The following is a 23,002-nucleotide window of genomic DNA, read 5'->3' as shown; positions in this document are numbered from 1 at the left end:
ACAGTCTGTAAATGACATGAATGATAGAAAAGATTTTGTTATTCCCTAACTGGAGTTTCTAAAGGCTAACCTGCACCCAAGCAGTAGACGCAGCTTATGTGTGGTTATGACATACGTCAAATTACAGTTACAACATTCTACTTAAACCCACATCACATATCTGTGGTATTTTTACATGAGTGTCTGACCCAGTGTTTGTGATTAAACCAAGTGGTTTCTTGCAGGCAAAACACAAGGTGAAATAAAGAAATTATGATAAACAAGACAATTGCCTTGTATTGTCTCCCAAGCTACTAGAAATAATTGTACCATAGATACAACATATCAAGTGCATGTGTTATACATATATAAGAATCTGTATTCAGTAACAAATCCACACAGATAATCACAGGGGAAGGTTCTAAGTATAATTTGAAAAGGAGAAAATCGCTCATTTCTCTTCAACTCTGTTCTTGAACCATTTTGGAGAATCTGTCTTAAATTTCGATACATTTCACAGTGAGAAGAAAGATTCTTTTTGCAAGGGTAAACAGTCACAAATATACAGTACTTTTGTATTTTAATGCAGTAAACATTTTCACCAATGTGAGTTCATGAAAAATCAGGGAGTTTCTCTATACTTCCCAGGTGAAACAAGTGAATCAAACCTCAGCTGGCTGCAAAAATTGCTGCTGCAGTTTTCCAGCTGTGGGAAGCTTACTGCAGATTCAGCAACCACATGTGACATTATGCTTATTCGTCTTTGGGCAAGTAATTAAAATGCTCAGGTTTCATATATTTCCAGTCCACAATTTATCACAGTTAACAGGGGAAAAAGTGTTTCAACATCCCAAAATGTCTTTAACAACCAATATACGAATAACAAACAGTAATACAGTACAAGTAGTTGTTTTTACATGCAAAATAAGAACGTCCCTCTCCACCTGAATAACTTATTCAATGTTATTTAAAACAACACATAGAATTTATATGTAAGAGAAAATACAGTGAATCACTCTCTTACATGCAACATTTGAACAGAAATACAAAACAGCAGCTACCTTTCTACTGTCTGCAATAGACAGGCACTCTTTTATGTTTAAAAAAGGAGAATACAGCTAGCAGAATGACACAATCCCATGCAAACTGAAAGTCTGCATACTGAATAATCCTTCCCTCCCTCTTTGTAAAGTAACATGATAAGCCAAAATTATTATTATTTTATTATAATAATTGTCCCCTAAATGTCATCCAATGTGGAATGTGTGAGTTCATACGGTAAGTAGAGCATTCAAAGGGAAAAAGAAATGTGTAGGAAACAAGCATGGTGTAATAATTTGTGATAAAGTACCTGATAACCAGACAGACAAGCCATTACAGATGATGCATAAACAGAGGCAGATACAAAGCTGTGTCAGATTGTACCTCTGTAACATTAAAGAAGCTTTGCCACAATGTGTACCTACTTTGGAAGTTTAAAAGCTCCGTTTCCATTTCCTCTGTTGCTGTAAACATGAATTGACTTTAATGGATGGCATTTTCTGGGACATAGTCAGGAACTGTTTTAATAATTTTTGTTCATAAGAGTTGCTAGGTACCTACCCTTTCTGCCCTGTGAGAGGAACTACTTCAGCTTTACAAATGCAATTTTGCTAGACAGTACCCTAGTAACCCTGGCTATAGACTGACAGCAGCAGTGATAAAAAGAATAGCAATAGAGATAATATCAGCAATCATCTGTCCCTCTGATACAGCTTTGGTTGATATTCCAGAAGTTGCAAGGCCTAAGGGATAAATGCACAATGGAGGCTGGTCATGTTTACCTTTATTACCTCTTGCTATTTCATATGCATTTTACATACAGGATACATGAATACATATAGACAGTGTATTTTATATAGTGCTTTACACCTAGAAACACCTTAGAGAAGACATGAGCCTAACAAAACAAACAGACTTAAAAAACCCTTTGTAGTTCACAGCTTTAGAATATCACTGCTAATATAGCATGTTTGAAAACATCAGTTATTGCCGAAAAAGACTGTACTGAAATCAAGCGGGACTTTCAAGATTCTTGCCGTTTACCTTTCTTTGTTGTCTTGCTAATAAACACTTTTGTATTTAGATTTGTTTTTGATTGGCAATTTCACGTTCAAGTCCTAGGTTAGCATTGTATTTTGGAAGATGGAAGTATTTATGTTAATTAGAAAGGATTACAAATGAGAAGAGCAAAAATTCTATGAGAAGGGAATGAAAGGGTTTCTCCTACCTGGATTTTTCAGAAAAGCATAACCAATTGAGTTGCAGCTTTTCCTCAAAACCACACAGCAGAAGGGAAAAATACCTGACCGTAGGCACAGAATCAGCCAAGGCAGGGTCACCTGAGCATTCACTGAATCTGTAGTTTTGGCTGACTTTTTCTGTCTTGTTCTGTCTCCCTAATTGCTCCAGTCTTTTTTTTTTCCTCACAGCCTCTTCATACTTGCTTAATTCCATTTTACACCATCTCCCTGCCCTGTTACTCTGTTTACTTTCCTTTTTCCTGTGTTTATTGCCTCTGAAGTAAATCACTAAAGAAAGAGGAATGAAAAAGTTGCTAAAATCATGTTTATTGCCATCCTGTGGTTCCTTCTGTGTGTCAACTCCCATCTCCCTTCTCTATGCAGTGAAGATTTTTCTATGCAGTGAAGTTTGAAGGGAGGAACACCTACTGCTTTCTTCTTTGTATAGTGCCCAGCACCGTAGAGGCTAAGTTTAAAGTGGCTCTTAAATACTGCTATAATAGGAATGATTAAAAATAATTATGATTTACATTAATTGAGTCTCTGAAAAAGCCAGAAATAAGATCTACGTCTTCCAGATCCCAGGCTTCAAGTTCTGAGCTGGATTATTATTATAATTTGTTTCCATTTTTTTCTAATTAGAAGAGGACTAAGGGTTTTTTAGGTTAGGTTCGCCGATTCCTTTAGGCAAACATTAACCCACTCACTAAAGGTAACCAGGAAGAATCCAGAAAGACCTAGCTAACTACTGACAATAGCCTTATGGCATGCGTTATTAGAAGATGTTCTTTTCAGCAATTGCACAATCAGATGGCTTTCCAGAGTACATGCCAACTAAGGTTTGTCCTACTGCCTGTGACCTTTCCAAAGCGTATGAGCTTCACTCTAGTCATGGAAGCTAAGGCTGGCTTTTTTTGTAATTTTGTGACAAACCCTGTGTTTTTTTAAAGTGGTTAATAACTGTACTTGAAAATTCAGATGTGGATGCAGAAATGCCTTCCTCATGCTGCGTAAAACCCATCTTTTTGAACACAGTAAGTGAAGGTTAGTTTGCAGCCACTGCAGCACATGCTTCATCTAAGTGGGCATTCAGGATACCCTCAGAACCTCTCCAGGGTGCTGCAGACCAGGGATTGGAGCCAGAGTTAGGAGATCAGTTTGTTACAGATTGTTTTTGTGTAAACAAAGGGGTACAAGTGCTCACTCTCATTCCAACTCTGCTGCCAAAAGCCATTCCTTTTATGAAGCAACAGAAAGCTAACACTGAAAATTTCTGAAAATCTCATTCACGAAGTCTTAATCACTATGACTGTATAGCTGAAAAAAATTAGTGAGAGAAGATGCAAAAGGAGACAGGTGTCTTCTACTATTAGCCCTCACCAATAAATAACCTCTGTAGTGTCATAAAAAAAAAAAAAAACATAGTCAACTGAGGTGTTTGATATACTCTCCTGAAGCTAGTTGAAATTTTACACTTAAAAAAAGAATATTAAAAGAAAATTGACATTTCAACTGAAGATGTTTTGTCCAAAATATCTTCAGGGAAAGTACTGATTTCCACTTCCAAAACAGTTGAAAACTCAAGCTAAGGTTTTGGCAAAACCTCCAGTAAGAGTCCCCCAGCAGGTCTATAAATGATGCATGTGATATCCATTTTTTCTTATGATCTTATCGCTTATATGTCCTACGATGCAACACTGTGGTTTCCCATACAAAAATGAAAAAAAGATTACAAAGACGGAGAACATGAATCACTCAAGACACACAATTTCTCAATAGGTGGAAACCAGGAAAATGGAAGCCACTGTGAAACAGAGTTGAAACTTGATCCTTAGGTTGCAGCTCTGCATAGTGTTTGTTTACTACATCCTAAAAGATGGTAATTTTCATTTTCAAGTCGCAGTTTTCCATCTTTTCAGTAACTTTTTCCTAAAGAGGTGTTTGTGGGGAGACACTCTAGACAGATGTTCAGAAATTGAGATAATCAACAAATTGATACTTTTTTTTACTAACAACCAACTACAGTAAGTCACTGGTCTGATCTACAGCTCAAGGTCATTGACTTTTTTGTCAAAACTAATGGGATAGCAGGCAGTGGCTTGCAGATCCTAAGTTGTCTTAACAAAAAAAGATAAGAAACAGATCTCTCAGCCTTTGCCTAAATCTATATTTAACTTCTTGCTATTTGCTGTCTTGCAGTAGAAGGAAAGTTTTGACATCTCCTTGAATCTTTGAGCTAAAACATTTTTTCCCATAAATAACATTTTCCTGGCAAAGTGGGAGACAAAAAATTTTTCTAGTACCTGTGGTCTACATTACAGGCTAGTACTAAAACAGCAGCTGAAGGTTAGCTCGGGTGGTTTGTTTGCATGAGGAATTGTTAAAGCTGCTTATAGAAAATGTCGTTTTCACCAAAACAAAAATCTAAGTAATACAAAAGCAGTGAGAGCACTGTAAGCTCAGTAATTACTCCTTCCTTCATTACAGTGTTTTCTTTCAGGCTCTGGAGGACTTCTTGTTTAACTCCTGAGGCTTTGAGGGTCTCTCCATCGCATCCTCTAGTAATAGCTGAGGAAAACTAGCCTTCTGCCTTCTCTTGTATTTGATAATATAGTATGACCTTTCTTTTTCTAGAAGAAACACAAGAACTTAAACAATGAAGAAGGTATATGCACAGGCAAACAGGAAAAAAAGAAGACAGAATGATTTTCACCACTCCATTCATATCTCATATCTTCTTATCCTCCTTCAAGCAATAGGCCAGTCAGTGACATAGCTCTAATTGTGCTTAACAGAGTAATAAACGTAACAAGAAGAATTGTGCTAATATGCCAGAGAGTAAGAAACAGTCACACAGGCACAAATATGTAGTAGAAAACTCAGCAGAAGTTATTCATTTTGAGACTTAAACCATCTTAAAGGTACTGGAAACTGGCAACAAAGACGAACTGCTTTCCCAGGAGGAAGACAATTATCATAGGCTAAACAGCTGTTTAAAAGGAAAAGTTACTTCAAACAGAGAAGAAAACAGATGCTTAACTAATTTTTAAACATTTGTCAGAAGTGAAAAAAAAGCCCAAATGCATGAAAATAAGTTTCCTTTAAATACCAAGGGAGTTTTATAGCCTAAGCTGAAAACCAAACAAAAAAACAATTTCTAATACAGTGTACTCTCTTTTTGAAAACCCTAGGTATCCTAACACTCTGTCCTTAGGCATGTATAGCAAAGCTTTCTACATCTCAAGAATCCTCATGCTGCTTCTGGTTTAGCTAACTGAGAGTTGCTGCAATTGGGGATTTCATTTACCCACAGCTGGTTATGTGTTGCTAGGGCATTAATGGCAATTTCCCCGAATTCAGTCACAGAGGGCAAGTCCCTGTTTCAGACAAGTGAAGAAAATGATGAAAAAGAAAACATCTCCACAGACCATTTTCAATTTCTGTAATACCTTCTTTCTACATGATGGGTGCTAATTATACTTCCCAAATTGAAGTGATTTGTAATTACAACAATTACTAGCTCCACATACAAAACAAAAGTGGACTTTAGGAGATACAGACTTTGGGAGTTTAGGCATGAGTTTAGTGGTCAGAATCCTGAAGTTGAGCACACAAATTCAGCCAGGTATATGAAGTTTCTATGCAACAAAGATCCTGGATGCACTAACTGAAATGTATATTATTTGCTATCCACAAAGAAGTTTTTCTAAGTACTGATTTGAATGAAATAGTCATGGTTATGGTTGCTAACTCTATTGAAACAGCTACCTACACTCTTTGGAATCATCATTTTGCCTATCACTATGTACTGAAGCCAGATTCTGGCTTTGATTGGGCTCATGGTGCTACCACAACATAAATAAAAAGCAAGGTAACTTCAAAAAACTCTAAAAATAGAATTCATATTGTCATGGGAATTTATCTGAATAGTGTATACAATAGCATCTAGAAATTAAAGCAGACAAACATTGTCATTAAATAGATATCTGAGATAATTTATCCAAGAATTAAGTTTTAGTCCTACAAAATCCTGAAGCGATGTGTGAAATGACTCTTGTTTAGATATGGACAAAGCCTCCCAAAACATTTTTTGTGTCTTTTTCAAGCTTTAATGTGATAATTTTTTTTTTTTTCTGCAACCTGCTCACTGGAAAACACTTTTAAAAGCTGCCCCTTTCATCCAGGTGCTGAGCAAGATTCCTTTTGGGAGCTGCAAACTTCCCAAAAAACTGTCTTATTAGTAATTTATGTGCAAATATCCATTCTGGGTAGCAGAGCTAAAAATATTATCAAAAGGTATATTCCTCTGACAGCTAAAAAGTAGCTTGGGAATTTTGATTTTTCTTAACAAAAAAAGCATAGTTCTGGAAGCAATCTCTTGATCACTAAATTTGGTCCAATCCTCTGTTTTTGTACAAAATCATATTATAGAAATAAGGCTGGAAGGAAGGTTTAGAGATTGCCTGGTTATCTAGTCTTTCCCCATGTTGTGTGCATCACGGTGCTCAAAAACATTTGTCTAGCCTGTTCTTTAAAGCTTGCTGTAAGAAGTTTCCCTAAGCACCGTATGCAATCTATTTTAGAGCTCAATGGTTCTTACTGCCAGACAGAAAGCATTCAACAGTCAGTTTATAACCAATTATTGTGCTAACATTGTCCTTTAGTTAAACAGGTTTTCCCTTACTTTCCTTCTAGTATAGTTATAGAAAGTAATTTTGTTTCCTTCTAGCCTTCAATTTTCTATGATAAATAACTCAATTTACTTATTCCCAGAAAACATACCTCTCTATTCCCTAAGACTGCTAATAATGTCTATTCTCTTGTCCAGTCTAATAGTTGCTTCAAATAGGGGATTGGAGTGATACTCAGTATTCTGTCTAGGTAAGGTCATCCTAGAGCTGATTTTCCGATTAAGTTGTAAAATAACACCTGACAGCACCACTGAACAAATGGCTCACAAATATATCAGTAATACTAGTGAAAACCTTTCTAGCTAAAAGTAGGAAATGGTTAGTTCACTATAAGCAAAATATCTCAAGGAAATGTGTCATTTAAAAAAATCATTTTAAAAGAAAATGTGGGGGGAAAAGGGAGGTTGAATTCCCATAAAGTAAACATACTATTTTGACAATGGAAATTTTTTTTTTTCTTTTTTTTTCTCCCATGTCTAAAGTGGATAAAATTCTGGTGAAAATTTACAATTAGATTCTTACAGATCTCCATGTATCGGCCACTAAATACAGCATCTTTTTTTGAAAGATGACTTTCGTAATGCCTAGGATATTTTCATTTAAGAGCACACTGTCCTGATTGTACTGAATACACAAGCCACGATAATCAACTATTTTAAGTTCCCTACAAGTTTACTCCTTTCCTCAATCCTCTTCTCATTTTCTGCCTTCTTTCTTTTCCCTCCTACTTCTCCTCCCTTGAACAGGGTGTTAAAAGACTGTGACCAAGAGCTGTTGTTGAGCCAACCTAGCAGAACTAATCTGCTGAATATAGCTGAATAGACTATTATAAAAATGGAATTTAACAGTGACTCACCGTAATAATAATTAGATGGGACAACAAGCTGGTTTTGAAGATCTGTTGTCATTCACGCCAAAAGATGTGGTCAACTTATTATTTCTCTGTCAAAAGCATTGGTAGCTCAGTGTGACTGGCAATAAAAAAGTGAAATATTAATATGCCTTGATCATACTTCTGAATATTCTGCAGTTGAGCCAGTTTTCTAATGAAATGCAGGTTGGGATGCGAGATCTGTTAAAGAGAAGAAGATTGCAAGTGCATGAAGAAACATTTTGCCAAGTGCAAAAAACACACAGTGCTTTCTGCAGTAGCTCAACCGTCTCCGTGCTTCAAAGCCATGGCTGAAATTTCCCCTGAAGCCTACAATATTGCAGGGAAATGAAGAGTGAAAAAGAGGCCTGTACTGCAGGCTTTACAACTCTGTGGCCACTGAGAAGCTCAAGTGATCAAAACTCGGAAGTATGCACAGATCCTCTGAAAACCTCACGGATTTCTAAAAGGAACTGTCTGGAGGGAGTCTCCAAAGTTTCTGTGAAGGCAACTGATGGCAGTATAGCTTTCTCAGAGTAACAGGAGTTTTGTAAAAGTGTTAGTCATCTTCTAAGATCAACAATAATTTCCTCTAGGATATTTCTATTTTTTAGGTTTTTTTTCCTAGCTGCTCTCTATGTATTTCCTTCTGCAAAAAAAAATCATGACTGGCAGCCCCCAAGTTAATTGTGGAACCTGTCTTCTGGTTACTTATCCTGCTATGTGATTTTATGTTTATGGTTTACAGGCAAAGTTTTGAAATCGGAGGGACTCAGGTTGAGTGCTAATTTTAGCTAAAAAAATACTAGAGAAGTTTCTACATGCTTTGAGTACTTCTAGAGCTGGGGAATTCAAACAGTAAGATGTAGTGCTCGGGAGGAGTACCTTCTAGCTGAAGTGCTGGAGGAAATATCACTGAAGAATGATGTGATTTTTTTTTTAAACAGTTGGATTTTTTTTTGTCTCTTCTTGTGGTGTTTTGTGCCCTGAAGACGTGCTGATGATTTTGAATATTAGGTACTGTTTAATGCAAACTTTTCTGTGAGTCATTAGAGTCCTTGTAAGTCAAGCTTTCACCCTGATCTACCCAGACAGTGCGATTTCTTAATAAAAATTTAAGTTTTGTGCTTGGGATTTAAGCACAAAAATAATGTAATAACTATAACTCATGTACTCTTGCCTAAACTTCTTTTTGAAAGCCCTGTTATTGCTATTATAACGTGTGAAGCCAAGTTACTGTTCCATTAAGTGGAAATACCCTCTGTGTTATCCTATGTGGCGTTTCTGTGCCTCATGCTATGCTTTCATTTGTTCTTTAAAAAAATACCAGTCTGAACCGGAACTAAGGGGATGTCTGAGCCAATGCAAAAACCTGGTAAGTACAACTTACGTGAAAACGCAGCGACAGACCTGATATGTCAACCAACAATGTTTGAACCATAAGAAAGTCCTATTAAGTACTCATTCTAGGAGAACAGCCTCTTGGGTAATGGGTCATATTTGAATAATTCAGTTATGTATGCAGGTACCCAGCTGAAATGAGTTTTATAATTATTGTCCTTATTTCGAGTGGTCTGTAGTTTACTTCTGCTTTCCTTTGCTTTTTTAGCACTGCGACACTGTAAGCGTTTAGAAAGGATTTCTTTGTTCTGTACAGGGAGATAAACTGTGAAATTAAGCCTCATCAGCACAGCAACTTAGTTTATTTAACACATTTTCCTGAGTAAAGAGTACAAAAAATAAAGAGCTGAAGCAAATAATTTTCCAATGAATTGCTATCTGCATTTCAGAAACGTCAGTCGACAAAATTTCCCATAAAATAGTTATTATTTTTTTATATTTACATAACACAGCTAATTGCAAATAGTTATGTATTCCTTCCTTGCATTGGCACAGAAATAACACTAGATCTATCTTGTGGCAAAATGCCATAGCATCGTCCAATTTCCGAGGAGCCATATGGCAATGGTACAGCCATCTGTTTATCTTGATACTCCTTTCCTGGCAAACCTTTTACCCATATGGGTTATTGGTGCCCTCATCTGTGTATATCATGAAGAGGTTCAAAATCAAAATCTATAATTTTCCCTGGTATAACTTTTAACAATTACACTGAACATAAAGATCACACTATCCTCATGTTTAGCCTCATCCATTTCTGTTTTGTACACACCTGCCTTCTTCTGTCAGATGCAGGAGCAATTTGATTTCCAGAATTTGTGAAAGCTGTCATCGCAAGCTGTCAGGTTCGAGGCATCATAATCATCTCAAAGGACTGATAGCTTGTGCTTTGTGGATTTGAAACTTCATCACTAAAGAGATGAAATGATCCGTCCTTTTACATGCTGACAGGGTAGCAATTTTGTGTCAGTGTAGAGATTCACGCATTCAGACAATAAGGCCATGCTGAATATATGCAGAGTCCTTTTACATTTTCTGTGACAGCCATTTTCAATAATGTCTAAAATATTTGACATGCACTGTTTAGAATAATTTTAAGTAAGGGAGAGTGTCGGCTTTCAGCCTGACATATTAGCAAGCCTGAGTGAAATCATGTTTATATCCCACTTAGCAATCTGGTCTTTAATTTCCTCTTTACGTTGTTTCAAACTGGATACACCCAGAGTACAAACCAGACATTTTAAGTGTATATATGTTTCAAATCACATCAGAGTACATAATATATTCCTTTGTTTATTTGGGGATTTTTCCTCTTTTTTTTAAACAGTACAAACCATTCCATTTCAGATACCAAGCAAATGCAAAGATGCAAGGAACATAAGCTATTCCATTTATGGGGGCTATACTGAATTATGCACATAATGAATTGTTTTGCAGCTCTTAGGTGTTTGTTGACTAATGAAATATATTGATTTGTTGCATTCCACAAATTTGTAATGCAGGTTATTTATTAAATTCATTGGTTTATTTGGCAACTTTATTGCTTTTTGTTTGAAAGATCATGTTTTGTGTACATTATACCGGTTACAATTCACATAATGTACTTTTATGAAAATTTAATTGGATTATCTCTCTCATTTTCTGATAGGATTTTTTACAAAAATGTAAGTGTGTGTATTTGCATTTTAAGTATTCTGTGTCTGCTGCTGATTTCACTTTAGTGAAAGATAAAAACTCTTTTTGATTCCCAAGGATCTCTACCATGACCCTTGTCTTCTTAAATTCTTTGCTTTAACAATAAACCATTAGGAAAACACACATCTTGTCCCTTTGTCTTCTAGATTAATTTGGTCAGAGTCCCCACCATTCATTTTAGATTCAAGATTGTTCTCCAGCCTTTCAAAAACTTCTACTGTCCAAACCAACAGCAAATCAACCATTGGCTTTGATAGTAGTAGGATTTTGTCCTGCACACAACAGGAATGATACATGATTTAACTTTATATGTCATAAAATATGGCATGCTCGTGTGCATGTGTGTGTTTGCATCTCCATTACTGCTCTGTATGACATATATCTATTGTCTACAGACAAAAGTTAGAGGTCTTTTCTTTCTAATCACCTTCCACGTTTGCTCGCACTCCACTCACTGCTATATCTGTGGGATTGTATTCTTCAGAGGTAGATGCTTGAATCAAATTTGGCAGTAAACTAGCTCTATTTCCATATAAAATCTTTCAGTGGAACAGAAAACGAAGTATTCACAAAGCTGTTAGTCCAAGGCTGCGCCAAAAATTTAAGAGATTTAATCATTAAGGAGTTAATAAACCTTTGACTCGAGTGCTAAATTTAACCTGTGAACTTTACTGTGGTTTTGAGTCTTCTGTATCAGGTGCAAATGCGCCTTGCTTTTCTTTCTGATCCAGATGATTTGTCTCACTCTCTGCACCTGAATGGTACTGTTCCATTCCATGTGCAGACATAATACCCCCAAACAATGTTCATACATGTCTGCCTTCTCTTGCTTCCATTAAACTTTCCGTAACTGTGAATGTTTGCATTTGAAAAGCTGCTTGCCTTTCCAAGGGGTCCAAGTTTCTATTTCAGGACACTTTGAACATATCCTCTTGGTCCCAATTTAGTAAATATATCTCTGTCTAGCTACTTAGATTCTGCCTTAAAGGTCTTGGCATAAGTAACAGACAAGTTGTGAATTTTCTCCCTCCTTTTACCAACACGCAACACGTGAATAATACTGCCATGAAAAGAGGCGTACGGCAGAAAGAATAAACCGATAAAGTATTGGGGTGCACTGGCTATCAAAGTAAAATAGAGAATAACAGTCTCAAATATCCTATAGTTACAGTTTCCAGAGTCTGCACTACAACTGCACCAGACTCCACAGAAGGGCAGATATCAGAGGCAGTATACCTGCTACAGCATGTCACTTCACCCAAGCTAATATTACCACCGATAGTCCCTGCTAATTACTCCAAGGCATTTCAATGCTAACATAATTATATTTCTTTCAGAACCCAGTCTAGAATCTCTGCTTGCTTCTCTACATTGTGTACCATCACTGGTATTTAAAAGACTAATCTTATGGAAAATGTAAAACAGATTTAGGTACTTAGAATCTGAGGCTACAGCTGAACTATGGAGTGAGACGTTCTTCAGTGCTTCCCAAAATCCTAATCCCTAACTTTTCACGCTGATGACCTGACCAGAATACATGACACCTCCCATGTAGGTCACAAGTCTGCCTTACCTTTTCTTGAAAAGAAGAGGCAGAAAGATGAATGGAGGAAGGAATAGTATGTGTCTAAAGTTACCTTGAGACGGAATTGGGTGGCAGGTGGAACAGATAGCCAGACTGAGTCCATCATGTAAACACAACATATGTTGGTTTTGAAAATGGACTTTGTAAGGATGGGGACAGTGTGAATTTTTAGAGATTCCCTTTTATGGCCTTACAGCTCCTCTAGTAGCTTATGTATCACTTTCCCCAAACTATGTCTTGTGTTACTATGAACGCACACGTTAAGAAGTAATATGATCTGAAAGGTGAGGCAGCATTAGAATTGAGGATGTCAAATCTCAGCTAAGTGTCTCTAAGTAACTTTGGAGCTGAGCACTCACGTGGGAATCCCAACCAATGCTTTTTAAATCACAAAGGGCCAGAAGAAATGCTGATGGATAAGTAGTAGACTTTTAATGAAATCAACGTAAAGTCAGATTATAATAGCGTTAATCAATGGCTCAGTACAGATAACAATAACCAATGGTCACAGCATACAACTTACTGCAGATAAAGAAATAAGCTTAGTGAAGGCTTTAGTGTTTTTTCCTTCCACTGACAGTAAGCTACGTAAATTTTCAGCTCATCAAGCATATCCCTGACTTTACTAGAAAATGCAAACTTACCTCTTGAGCTACTGTATTTAACATATGAATACCATTAATTGGTAGTGTTGTCAGGAATAATTCCTTTAAGCAGAAGACCAGTGTACGTGTCACCCTTACTTTGATCCTTCTGAAACAGCTCTTGCTCCTGGACAGGTTTCACAAAACACTGCTATTTTCGAGTGAGAAGGGCTGGCGTCATGTGAAAGCATGGCTGGAAGGCTCCTGGCATAGTATCCAGTATTCTATTCATGGACATGTTTCTTGGCATTAACACTGTTAACAAAACTGTTCATTCCCCTAAATCCATTCAGGCCTTGGACACAATGTTCAGGATCACCAATTTCTTAGGGCAAAAGCATAAAAAATCCTCTATGGAAACACATCACAACTGCAGGTAACTGGAGATTTTTTAGTAAGTACAGATTTTGGAAGACTTGGAAAATAACAATATTGATATTATTTTTTATTAGCATCAGATTGGGTGAGAATTGCGAAGCTTGATATTTCATTCAAAGCCACCGAGGCGAAGGGCTCCGGAGCGGAGGATCGCACCGGGGGACCCTTCCTAAAGCGGCAAAACCACAGCAAAAACCGTGAAGGCAAAAGCGCAGGGAGCGAGAGGGTGCGCCAGCGCTCCCCCCCTCACCCGAGCCAGAGGAGCGAGCTCCTGACGAGTGGCAGCTCTGACTCAGCGTTGGGCAGGGACGGGAGGTATGGCGGCCAAACCCCCTCAGGTACAAAAGCAGCCCCCAGGGAGCGCGAGTGACCCGGAGCGCGGCGAACAGGGCGGGCAAACAGGGCGTGGCGCGTCAGAAGGGCATGGCGTGGCCGTTCGCGCGGCAGTTCGTGTGGGCAGGGTGCAGCCCCCCGCCCAGGCTGTAGAGGCTCAACTCGTGGTCATTGCCCTCCCAGAAGAGGACCTGGCCATGGTTTCCACTCGGCCGAAAGCCATCGCCAGAAGAAACGTGGCGACCCAGACCAAGCCCCTACGCAAACATACATCCGTCCAGGCCTCCGGCTGCAGGAGTGCCTGAGCCTGTCCCTTCTACAGGAGGGTAGCAGAGACGATGCCTGTGTGCGCTGCGACCAGGTGGATGATCTGCTCAGCCTGGTGGCAGAGCTGAAGGAGGAAGTGGAGAGGTTAAGGAGCATCAGGGAGTGCGAGAGGGAGGTAGATTGGTGGAGCCGCACCCTACCATCCCTGAGGCAAGGGCAGGACATGGAGGCTCCACAAGAAGCAGAGGATCCCCTGCCCTCTTGTCACCAGGCAGAAGGAGGGGACCCAGGCAACGGAGGGAAATGGACACAGGTCCCTGCTCGGGGCGCCAGGCGAATCCCTGCCCAGCCTCCCTCACCTCAACCTTCCCAGTTGCCCTTACAGAACAGATACGGGGCTCTGGAACTTGAGGGCCAGACAAACGAGGATGCAGATGAAGGCCCATCCACGGGGTTGCCCGAGGCGAGGCAGTCAGCCCCACGCATTACGACTGCCTCCGCTAAGAAAAAAAGGAGGGCAATTGTCACAGGTGATTCCCTTCTGAGGGGGACGGAGGGCCCAATTTGCCAGCCAGACCCATCCCACAGGGAAGTCTGCTGCCTCCCTGGGGCCCGGGTGAAGGACATTACTAGGGAACTCCCCAGTCTGGTACAGGCCTCCGATTACTGCCCGCTACTGGTTGTACAGGCTGGCAGTGAGGAGGTTGCAGAGAGAAGTCCTGAAGGGATCAAAAGGGACTTCAGGGCACTGGGGCAACTGGTGGAAGGATCGGGAGCACAGGTAGTGTTTTCCTCAATCCCTTCAGTGGCAGGGAGGAACACTGAAGGGAACAGGAAAACTCATCGGATCAACACGTGACTTAGGGGCTGGTGCTATCGGCGAAATTTTGGCTTCTTTGACCACGGGGAGGTTTACACGGCACCGGCCTGCTGGCGACAGATGGAGTTCAGCTGTCTCACAGGGCAAAAAGGATTCTCGCGTATGAGTTGGCGGGGTTCATTGGGAGGGCTTTAAACTAGGTTCGAAGGGGGAAGGGGATAAAACCAGGCTCACTAGAGAAGAGCCTAGGGGCGGCACGCCAATGTCGGGGGAGAAAACGGCAGCCCAGCTCAAGTGCATCTACACCAATGCACACAGCATGGGCGGCAAACAGGAGGAGCTGGAAGCCATTGTGCAGCGGGGTACCTATGACTTAGTTGCCATCACGGAAACATGGTGGGATGAGTCTCACGATTGGAGTGCTGCAATGGATGGCTATAAGCTCTTCAGAAGGGACAGGCGAGGAAGGAGAGGTGGTGGGGTAGCCGTGTATCTTAGGGAGTGCTTTGACTGTCTAGAGCTCAATGATAGTGATGATGAGGTCAAGTGCTTGTGGGTAAGGATGAGGGGGAAGGCCAACAAGGCAAATATCCTGCTGGGAGTCTGTTATAGACCACCTAACCAGGACGAGGAGGCAGACAAAATATTCTACCAGAGGCTTGCAGAAGTCTCACAGTCGCTAGCCCTTGTTCTCGTGGGGGACTTCAACTTTCCGGATGTCTGCTGGAAATACAACAAAGCAGAGAGGAAACAGTCGAGGAGGTTCCTGGAGTGTGTGGAAGACAACTTCCTGACGCAGCTGGTAAGCGAGCCCACTAGGGGAGGTGCCTCGCTTGACCTGCTGTTCACAAACAGAGAAGGACTGATGGGAGATGTGGTGGTCGGATGCCGGCTTGGGCTTAGCCACCATGAAATGATAGAATTCTCGATACTTGGTGAAGTAAGGAGGGGGGCCAGCAAAACCGCTACCATGGACTTCAGGAGGGCAGACTTTGGCCTGCTCAGGACACTGGTCGAGAGGGTCCCTTGGGAGACAGTCCTGAAGGGCAAAGGGGTCCGGGAAGGCTGGATGTTCTTCAAGAAGGAAGTCTTAAAGGTGCAGGAGCGGGCTGTCCCCATGTGCCGTAAGAAGAACAGGCGGGGAAGGCGACCGGCCTGGCTGAACGGGGAGCTCTGGCTGGAACTCAGGAAAAAAAGGAGAGTTTACCACTAGTGGAAGAAGGGGCAGGCAACTCAGGAAGAGTACAGGGATCTCGTTAGGTCGTGCAGACAGGAAATCAGAAAGGCAAAAGCCCAGCTAGAACTCAACCTGGTGACTGTCATGAGAGACAACAAAAAATGCTTTTACAAGTATATTAATGACAAAAAGAAACCAAGGAGAATCTCCATCCTCTATTGGATGAGGGGGGGACTGTTGCCACCAAGGATGAGGATAAGGCTGAGGTACTCAACGCCTTCTTTGCCTCAGTCTTTAATAGTCAGAGCAGTTATCCTCAGGGTACTCAGCCCCCTGAGCTGGAAGACAGGGATGGCGAGCAGGATATACCCCCCATAATCCAAGAGGAAGCAGTTAACGACCTGCTACGCCACCTGGACGCTCACAAGTCTATGGGGCCGGACGGGGTCCACCCGAGGGTACTGAGGGAGCTGGTGGAGGAGCTTGCTGAGCCACTCTCCATCATTTACCAGCAGTCCTGGTTAACAGGGGAGGTCCCGGACAACTGGAGGCTTGCCAATGTGACGCCCATCTACAAGAAGGGCCGGAGGGAGGATCTGGGGAACTACAGGCCAGTCAGCCTGACCTCGGTGCCAGGGGAGATTATGAAGCGGTTCGTTTTGAGGGTGCTCATGAGCCGTGTCAGGGACAACCAGGAGATCAGGCCCAGCCAGCACGGGTTCATGGAAGGCAGGTCCTGCTTGACCAATCTGATCTCCTTCTATGACCAGGTGATCCGCCTCGTGGATGAGGGAAAGGCTGTGGATGTGCTCTACAGTATGTAGGATGTGGACTTCATAAAGCCCTTGACACTGTCTCCCATAGCATTCTCCTAGAGAAGCTGGCGGCTCACGGCTTAGACAGGTGCACTCTTTGCTGGTTAAAAAACTGGCTGGACGGCTGAGCCCAGAGAGTTGTGGTCAACGGAGTTAAATCCAGTTGGCGGTGTTCCCTAGGGCTCAATACTGGGGCTGGTCCTGTTCAATATCTTTATCAATGATCTGGATGAAGGGATCGAGTGCTCCCTCAGTAAGTTTGCAGACGACACCAAGCTGGGCGGGAGTGTTGATCTGCTGGAGGGTAGGAAGGCTCTGCAGAGGGACCTGGACAGGCTGGATCGATGGGCTTGAGGCCAATTATATGAGATTCAACAAGGCCAAGTGCCAGGTCCTGCACTTCAGCCACAACAACCCCAGGCAACGCTACAGGCTTGGTGAAGAGTGGCTGGAAAGCTGCCCAGAGGAAAAGGACCTGGGGGTGCTGGTTGACAGCCGGCTGAACATGAGCTGGCAGTGTGCCCAGGTGGCCAAGAAGACGAATGGCATCCTGGCCTGTATCAGAAATAGTGTGGCCAGCAGGAGCAGGGAGGTGATCGTGCCCCTGTACTCGGCACTGGTGAGGCCGCACCTCGAATCCTGTGTTCAGTTTTGGGCCCCTCGCTACAAGAAGGACATGGAGGTGCTGGAGCGTGTCCAGAGAAGGGCAACGAAGCTGGTGAAGGGCCTGGAGCACAAGCCTTATGAGGAGCGGCTGAGGGAACTGAGGTTGTTTAGTCCGGAGAAGAGGAGGCTGAGGGGAGACCTCATCGCGTTCTACAACTACCTGAAAGGAGGTTGTAGCGAGGTGGGTGTTGGTCTCTTCTCCCAAGTAACTAGTGATAGGACGAGAGGAAATGGCCTCAAGTTGCACCAAGGGAGGTTTAGATTGGACATTAGGAAAAATTTCTTTCCTGAAAGAGTGGTCAGGCCTTGGAACAGGCTGCCCAGGGAAGTGGTTGAGTCACCATGCCTGGAAGTATTTAAAAGACGTGTAGATGAGGCTCTTAGGGACATGGTGTAGTGAGTACGGTGGTGTTGGGTTGATGGTTGGACTTGATGATCTTAGAGGTCTTTTCCAAACTTAATGATTCTATGATTCTATGATTTCCTGAGAGGAAGGGAAAAAACAGCACTGCTCTACATAACAACACCTTGTGGCTCAAGAGATTCACTGGTCTCTCGAGGACATCATGAGTCCACTTTTGCTGAGCTCTTCCTCTACAGTCAAAAGCTCTTGGGTTTTATTTTTCAAACAAAGCAAAAAAACCCCTCATAGATAATATGAGTTCTCTAACTTCTTTACATATTAAAATTCTATGTTTTCATATGCCCTTTTGCAAGATCATTTCAATAGACTGGCTGTAAGAGGTGAACAAACAAAACCATTTTTTCCTCTTTTGTAAAACTGCTTTAGTAAAGAAGACACAGTTTGGCTGCGATTCACAATAAATAGGAAACACAGGTTTTTACGACTTTTCAGGTGATGTTGGCAGCAAGCGAAAGGAAGCTTGACTACTACCACTTGTTTGCAGAAAAAGAAGCCATGTTGATTAGAATGGGTTACTTGACAAGGCAAGATCTCTAAACTTGAACTAAGGTTTTATTACCTTTATTACAGTTTTTTTGCTACTTTTGTTTGGTTAATTTAGAAGTCACACTAATGCCTATAGCATCGACTGACATTTAAAAACAGATTAAATTCCAGCACTAATGAAACCTCTGTCCAGTTTTGGAGATCTTTTAGAGTGCTAACTTCAGTTTGGCTTTCCCTCTCTTGTCCACAAGTGATCAAAGAGAAAAGTTGTAGCAGAACCTACTTGGGAGATAAAAATGAGTTTTTTCAAAGAAGAAGAAAGGATGAGAACTGATTAGCTTAAAAAGGAGACATATAAAATACTGGTTGAAGAATAGATGGAATCATTAATTAATTCATCCTGAATCCAAATTAAATCTTGAGTTTTTGGTGAAAAAACAGAACTGTACCTGAACCATTGCTTAGGTGTGTTTGTTGAATCATAACTGAAAAAAGAATTAGGAAAACCTACAGAGGTACAGTACTTCCTCTTTTCTCCTCCTGCCCCTCGTCACCTGTCTGCTGAAGAGTTTGTGCCACTAGCACTCCAGGACAGCCCAGGGCTATAACTTCTTTGCAGGTCTTCAACCCCATTTTCCAAATCAAGAGAGCTGGAAAGAAGCTGTGGCATTGTGCGGGGAATGAGAGCACGTGAGGGCTGAAAAAGACGGCCAAGTCATTTCCTGAAGGAAGATCTGTCCATTGTTATTTAATCTTTTCTAGCCTTTAAAATTGCATTTTCTAACACTGACCAGCTAATAAATTGTTATGAACATTAATCAAGGACAAAACCAATACAACTTCTGTCATAACTGGAGGGGAATTCGAAGCAAATGGAAAAATCTCCTGGTTTGTCCCACTGAACACAATAGGAAAAAGGGAAGTAGAGAAGTACTGTCACTAGTCCCTTTTTCTAACACAAAACGGGACTACACCTTGTCAGGATATTTCTGATGCAATCCTGTTTCCACTTCAAGACAGTTCCAAATGATTTGTAAGAGATCACAAAGAATTTCGAGCATAGGCATACATAAAATAATTTGTTGTTTGTGATATGTTTATGACCACCTAAAATACGTGAATACAATGGTGAGACCTTGAATTGATGAGGAAAAGGGAATTTGGATGCACAAAGATCACAAAAAGATGGATGCAGGAAAAAATATAATATTCTGAATGTATAACTGTGCCAATACTGTATCAGTATTGTTGGACTTCTTTCCAGTTTTCTTTCGAAAGAAAATTCCAATTAATTGTCCCAATTCTTTAAACATGTTGATTTTGGCAAGATTTCATATTTCATTTAAAACTAGTCCTGTCAAAACTGTTGAAACCAACCGTGTTTGCAGGTTTAATGACTGACGTATGACCTAAAGCACAAGAATTTCTACACTGTATGTTAGAACAGCAGTAGTAGACCAAAAGTTTTTGATGGTGCAGAGGGACCTGTATGGGTCACTCATTGCTTACTTTGCTGGGAGACTGAAAAAAACCTTTTTTGATAATGTTATGTACATAATATTTTCCTTCTATGCCCACACTAAACCAGTGTCCTTATATAAGTTGGAGATCACCTCTTCATTGACTTAAAAGACAAGTTCTTAACTGCCTTTAGCTCATTAAAAGATTGGTCTTTATAACATATTCTCCCTACTTAAACCACACCGAATTAAAAATGCAATATTTTATTACAAATCCACTATGCATCCTTCAATTTTATTATGTCCTGCTGCCCAGCAATTCAGTAGTGGACTGAATACATGTCACTCATTTTTTCTACGTTGTTAAAGTGTTGTTTGGATTTATGAAATTTCAGGTTGATTTCTCTGTGAACTATGCATGCAATTATCTAAGATCGTGTCTACAAAATCTGCTGCTGTTTTGTTTTTAGAACGGGTGCAGTGTGATAGAAGCAAAAAGCTCACACTGTTTTCTCATGAAAACTTCATTTTCTTTGTCATTTTTTCCTTATTGTAACTTAAAATGGGTCTGTTAGAATAGGAATTTGCTATTCTTGTTTGCAGACAGAATTCACAGGATGGGTTGGGTTAAAAAGCTACAATAAGAACACTGCTTATTCTGATTATGCATTCAGTTAGAATGAAAGATACCTTAAAAATGTGCAGTACTGCATAGTCCAAAAGACTTAGTACTGTGCAGGGTCAAAATTCATAGTATTGCAATTGGATAATGTACTTCAAAAATGTTCAGCACGAGGAATGACAAAAGGTGGAGGGTTGTTTTTTTTCCTTGTGTGGTTAAAAATAAACGAGGATGGGAAAGAATGAAAGGAAAAATAAGTAGCAATTATTCATGAAAACAGGACTACACTTTGTTAAACAGGCTTCCATTTAATTAAAATTGAAAGCTAAAAGAGAGTTGATAGTTAAATAGCTTGTTGGAGGGTTATTCTCATTATTTCTTCTTGTTAGGTAATAAACAGAAAAAATTATGAGTGTAAAATTCCAGGTAGAAAAATGTCATAAAATTCTCACTATTTAAACTCTTCGCAAGACTGAAGGGTACCTGTGTATGGAAACAAAACTATTCTTTTGACACATCTAACTCTTCCAGGCCAGCAGGTTGGTATCAGCCATTGTCTAAGCTCCACATGATGGGTATGTGACAACCTTCACAAAAGGAAATGTCACATTAAAAATTGAAAATAATAAGAAAAAGTTAGACAAATGCAGCTGTAAAGTATGAGTGGCTAAAATCAGAACAGAGAAAAAAAAAGTGAGTTAGCATACAGAAATGCTTGAGGATGCCATGACAACACAGAGACAGGCAGGTTTGGGCGATTTCATATCATTCCATTTGACTTATTCTTGCTCCCTGCCTCTCAACTTTCAATCCAGGAGAACAAATCTTGTGTATGCTATTTTCATGAATTCTTTGCACATTTACTGGCAGTTAAACCCATTTTCTCATTGTTAATTATAACATCCCTCTTGTTAGTAAATAAATAAATGTCATCCTGGTAGTGTTCAATTCTTGATTTTTCCCTCTGGAAGAAAACAGTATTATTGTTACAGCAGCGTGTTTAGGATGCTTTAGTTGAGATTCTGTTGATACTTTCATTAATCATAGTTTCAGGGATTTCAAAGCTTACAAAAAGTATTCTGTGCACAACTGGACAGCATCTGACAAGGCCTAAGACCTGAGCCTGGAGCCAAAGTCAATACACCACTCTAAGAAGCATGAGTGAGCTAGATAATTCTTATACATACAAAGAGTTTCTGTTAAGTGATATAGAAGGATCTGTAATACAAAAGTATATCTAGCACAGAATCACAGTCATGTGATCTTTGAAGGTACAACTGTATTACTGCTTTATGTTACAAGTTTTTTTGTAAATCGATGGCTGACAGATAAACACTGATTGTTATGAGATAATCTGATTGTTTTTCCTGATCCAGTGCTACATGCCACACATAGTAGGCATATCACTTGTATTTATTCTGAAAAAACACAGGTGTCTGTCATTTTAGTTGCAGTAATTTATTTTTTTTCTGAGGAAGATGAGTCTTCATAAAGAAGAAAAAATTTTCTGTAACATTATAAATCATGTAGTATAGGAGCTTTATGACATTACATCAGTAAACTACATAGCTGCAGCTCTTCTTTTAATGCTCAGCAATTTAAAGAAAACAAAACACTCTGACTGGATTATATCTTTGAGGCTAAATTAGTAAATCCGTTGCTGATAAAAAGCCCACCTGAAAACTCATTGGTGAGTGAAGAATCTTAAAAATCAAGATAAGTTAAAAAATCTCAGCAATTCTTTAGTATAAATTATACAAGCTGAAAAACTGACAAAGCACCCTGGGTGTCAGCAGATTTGGAGTATTTCTTATTTTAAAAAATGGGAATCTTCAACAGGGGAGCACCTTCCTGCCCTGTTACCTATAGAGGGCCAAAACTTACTGTGTAGGAGCGAGAAGGTTCCAAAGCTGGGAAATGTCTCCCCCAGTAGAAGTGCATACCCTATCAATCAGAGGGACACTCACAGTACTTGATATGCTTTGTGTTGGCTTTTTTCAGACTACTGATGTCACTTCTGTAAAGTTTGAAGTCAGGTCTCCTTACATCGCTCTTATCCATGCTCTGTGTCACACTTTCTTAACAAGACACAGACAAAGAGACCAGCTACACAGGAAGAAATGTAGACAGAAGTTTGACTGGCATTTTGAAGGTACATGCAGAGTGTTCTTCCAAGAAGCTTTCCCTTACTTTTGGAGGCAAACCCAAATGATTCTTTTGGGAAATATTATCAGCACCCTGCAGTCTATTGAAAGACTTTTGCACACAAGTTTCTTGTTGCACGTGTGAAATTTTCAAATTAAATACCCACAAGGCAATATCAGTTTGTTTCTTTACATTTAAGCAGGACTTTAGCAACCACTTTTGCTTAATACTGGCTTTTAAAATGTGTTTCCAAGTATTGCT

The sequence above is a fragment of the Calonectris borealis genome, chromosome 4 (genome assembly GCF_964195595.1).
Source record: "Calonectris borealis chromosome 4, bCalBor7.hap1.2, whole genome shotgun sequence".
Classification (NCBI taxonomy): Eukaryota; Metazoa; Chordata; class Aves; order Procellariiformes; family Procellariidae; genus Calonectris; species Calonectris borealis.
The sequence above is the reverse complement of the archived record's forward strand: the minus strand, read 5'-3'. Positions refer to the sequence as shown.